The sequence below is a fragment of the Microtus oregoni genome, unplaced genomic scaffold (assembly GCF_018167655.1).
Source record: "Microtus oregoni isolate MIOR12 unplaced genomic scaffold, Mior012 000017F_ref0000208, whole genome shotgun sequence".
Lineage (NCBI taxonomy): Eukaryota > Metazoa > Chordata > Mammalia > Rodentia > Cricetidae > Microtus > Microtus oregoni.
In genome coordinates this window covers 12086170-12091143 of record NW_024543076.1, presented here as the reverse complement: position 1 = coordinate 12091143, position 4974 = coordinate 12086170, and positions in this window count along the sequence as shown.

Below are 4974 nucleotides of genomic sequence, written 5' to 3'. Positions count from 1 at the left end.
ATAAATATAAAAATTAGAATATTTTACACATAATAAATAAATATAAATATTAGAATATTGTACACATAATAAATAAATAAATATAAAAATTAGAATAATGTACACATAATAAATAAATAGATATAAAAATTAGATAATTGTACACATAATAAATGAATAAATATAAAAATTAGAATCTTTACACATAATACATAAATAAATAAATATTTCAGAACCGGTAACCATGTACTCCTAGCATTTGAAAGGCTACGACAGTAGGACCGCCATGAGTTCAATGCCGACCTGAGCTTCATATTCAGAATGGGAGCTGGTCAACTGTTTGAATTTGAGTTAAAATAAAAAAATGAAATGTGTAATCATCGTCCTAATTAAGTCCATAGTTAAAACAGAAATCACCAAAATAAAATAATTATCATTAATAATAAAAAATAATTATGTTATAAAAATTAAATTGATAATAATAATAATAGAAGGCAGATAATTATAATTAATAATAAAAAATAATTATGTTATAAAAATTAAATTTATAATAATAATAATAGAAGGCACTATTGCATCAAAATGAAATGTGTAATCATCGTCATAATTAAGTCCGTAGTTAAAGCAGAAATCACCAAAATAAAATAATTATAATTAATAATAAAAAATAATTATGTTATAAATATTAAATTTATAATAATAATAGAAGGCACTATTGCATAAAAATTAAATTTATCATAATACTTATAGAAGTCACTATTGCATAAAAATGAAATGTGTAATCATCGTCCTAATGAAGTCCATGGTTAAAAGAAATAACCAAAATAAAATAATTATAATTAATAATAAAAAATAATTATGTTGTTAAAATTAAATTCATAATAATATTAATAATAATAATAATAATAATAGACGGCACTATTGCATAAAAATTAAATGTGTAATCATTGTCCTTATTAAGTCCGTAGTTAAAGCAGAAATCACCAAAATATAATAATTATAATTAATAATAAAAATAATTATGTTATAAAAATTAAATATATAATTATAATAATAATACAAGGAATTATTGCATAAAAATGAAATGTGTAATCATCGTCCTAATTAAGTCCATAGTTAAAACAGAAATCACCAAAATAAAATAATTATAATTAATAATAAAAAATAATTATGTTATAAAAATTAAATTTATAATAATAATAATAGAAGTCACTATTGCATAAAAATGAAATGTGTAATCATCGTCCTAATTAAGTCCATAGTTAAAAAGGAAATAACCAAAATAAAATAATTATAATTAATAATAAAAAAATAATTATGTTATAAAAATTAAATTTATAATAATAATAATTTAAGGAATTATTGTATAAAAATTAAATGTGTAATCATCGTTTTAATTAAGTCCATAGTTAAAACAGAATTCACCAATAGGCTCTGGGGTTCTGGGTTCCATCCCCCGGCTTCCAACCGGATCAGACCGGTTCAAAACCGGATCAAACCGGATCAAACCCATGTAGACAGGTTCTAAACCGGATCCAACTGGATCAGACTGGTTCAAAACTTAATCAAACTTGATCATACCTGTGTAGACAGGTTCTAAACTGGATCCAACTGGATCAGAAAAGACCCAACTGGATCTGACCAGATCAGACAAGATGAAACTGGATCAAACCAGTGTAGACAGGTTCTAAACTGCATCCAACCGGATCAGACCGGATCAAACTGGTTCAAACTGGATCAAACCAGTGTAGACAGGTTCTAAACCGGATCCAACTGGATGAAAACTGGTTCACACTGGATCTAACCAGGGTAGACAGGTTCTAAACGGGGTCCAACTGGATCAGAGAAGATCAAACCGGATCAGACCAGGGTACACAGGTTCTAAACCGGATCCAACTGGATCAGACCAGATGAAACTGGAACAAACCAGGGTAGACAGGTTCTGAACCGGATCACACTGGATCAGACCAGATCAGACCAGTTCAAACCGGATCAGAACAGATGAAACTGGACCAAGCCAGGGTAGACAGGTTCTAAACCGGATCAGACCGGATCAGACAAGTTCAAACCGGATCAGACCGGGTCACACCCATGTAGACAGGTTCTAAACCGGATCCAACCAGTTCAAACCGGATCAGACCTGGTAACACCCGTGTAGATGCCGGTGGCAGAGGCAGGGGGATGACGCCAGTGGCCGAGGCAGGGGGATGACGCTGGTGTCCGGCGCGGCGGGGAGGGGAGCGCTGATGAGGCAGGGGGATGACGCCGGTGGCTGAGGCGCGGGGGATGACGCCGGGGGCCGAGGCAGGGGGATGACGTTTGTGGCTGAGGCAGGGGGATGACGCCGGGGGCCGAGGCAGGGGGATGACGCGGGTGGCCGAGGCAGGGGGATGACGTTTGTGGCCAAGGCAGGGGGATGACGCCGGTGGCCGAGGCAGGGGGATGACGCTGGTGGCCAAGGCGGGGGGATGATGTTTGTGGCCGAGGCAGGGGGATGACGCTGGTGGCCGAGGCAGGGGGATGACGCCGGGGGCCGAGGCAGGGGGATGACGCTGGTGGCCGAGGCAGGGGGATGACATTTGTGGCTGAGGCATGGGTGGGGTGAGGGACAGGCCTCGGAGGCAGGGGGATGGCCGCGAATTCTGGGCACGGGGGATGGGACGGCTGCAGCCCGGCTGGGGGCGGAGCTACGAACGGAGCTGGGGGCGGGGCGTGGGGGACGTCACCAAGGGCGGAGGGGCGTCTGCTGCGGGCCGGGGAGCGCTGGTGAGGCAGGGGGATGACATTTGTGGCCGAGGCGGGGGGATGACACGGGTGGCCGAGGCAGGGGAATGATGCCGGGGGCCGAGGCAGGGGGATGACGCTGGTGGCCGAGGCAGGGGGATGACGCCGGGGGCCGAGGCAGGGGGATGACGTTTGTGGCCGAGGCAGGGGGATGACGCGGGTGGCCGAGGCAGGGGGATGATGTTTGTGGCCGAGGCAGGGGAATGACGCCGGTGGCCGAAGCAGGGGGATGACGCCGGGGGCCGAGGCAGGGGGATGACGCCGGTGGCCGAGGCAGGGGGATGACGCCGGGGGCCGAGGCAGGGGGATGATGTTTGTGGCCGAGGCAGGGGGATGACGCTGGTGGCCGAGGCAGGGGGATGATGTTTGTGGCCGAGGCAGGGGGATGACGCTGGTGGCCGAGGCAGGGGGATGACGCCGGGGGCCGAGGCAGGGGGATGACGCTGGTGGCCGAGGCAGGGGGATGACATTTGTGGCTGAGGCATGGGTGGGGTGAGGGACAGGCCTCGGAGGCAGGGGGATGGCCGCGAATTCTGGGCACGGGGGATGGGACGGCTGCAGCCCGGCTGGGGGCGGAGCTACGAACGGAGCTGGGGGCGGGGCGTGGGGGATGTCACCGAGGGCGGAGGGGCGTCTGCTGTGGGCCGGGGAGCGCTGGTGAGGCAGGGGAATGACGTTTGTGGCCGAGGCCGGGGGATGACGTTTGTGGCCGAGGCGGGACGTGGACGGTAAAGGCCTCGGAGGCAGGGGGATGGCCGGGGTGCGGGGACAGCGGCTTGGAGCCTGCAGCACGGCTGGGGGCGTGGTTCCGTCCTGGGATGGGGGCGGAGCGTGGGTGACATCACGGAGGGGGTGGGCGGGGCCGCGGACGCTCCAGCTCCTGGGAACGGGGCTCAGCGATGACATAGCGGCGGCGCCTGCTTAAAGAAGACCGGATGGGGGCGTGGATCGTTGATGGTTTTTTATTTTATTTTTATTTAATTTAATTTTTATTGATTGATTTATTGATTTTGGTTTTTCGAGACAGGGTTCCCCCGCCCGGCCCGGAAGGAAGGAAGGCCGGTTTGAACCGGTCCCAACCCTCAATAACGACATCGGATCCTAGGACGAGGGGGGAAAAATGAAATAAAATAAATAAAAGCGATTTATATAAAAACGTCAGGGTTCTTGCTCGTGATTTCTTTCACTGTGAATTGCATGGGGGAGGGAAAAAAATTAAAATCATAAAATAAAACCGGTGAGATGTTTGACGTAGGTGTAATAAAATCATTGACAATGAAAAGAAATCATTATGGGATAAAAAATTAAATTTATAATGATCACCGTCGTAGACGGAACTATGGGATAAAAATTAAACGTGTAATAAGAATGCCAATGGAGTCCATAGTTGAAGTAGAAATAACCAAAAATAAAATGATATAAGATTGATTATCAATGAATTATTAATTATTATCATTAATTATTATTAAAAATAAGATGAATTATTAATTATTATTAAAAATAAGAAACGGATAAACTGTGTTCAATTTGGGGGGGAATCTCAGGGCGAACACAGACGTCTTTGTGTTATTTTTATTATTATTATTTTATTATTATTATTATTATTATTGTTTATTTCTGTTTTACTGGAGGCCGAGTCTTCAGGGAACTCGGAAAGCTTGTGAGTTTATTTATTATTATTTATTTATTATTTATTTATTTATTTCCAGGAGTTTATTTCAAAGGAAAAAAATTGCACATTACCGTAAAAAAAAAAATAAAAGAAAATCTAAAGTCTGCATTATCATATATATTTATTTACTTTTTCTTTTATCTTTCTCTTTTTCCATTATCATATTTATTCATTTTTTTCGATTTTTTTCTTCTTTTATTATCATATTTATTTACTTATTTATTTTCCATTATCATATTTATTTATTTTTTTCTTTTCTTTTTCTTTTATATTATCAGATTTATTTATTATTTTTTCTTTTTATTATCATATTTATTTATATTTTTCTTTTATTTTTATTTTTCTCCATTATCATATTTTTTTATTTTTTTCGTTTTTTTCTTGTTTTATTATCATATTTATTTATTTACTTTTTCTTTTTTATTATCATGTTTATTTATTTTTTCTTTTTTTTCTTTTTTATTATCATGTTTATTTTTTCTTTTATAATATCATATTTATTTATTTTTTCTTTTATTTTTCTTTTTTCTTTTTTATTA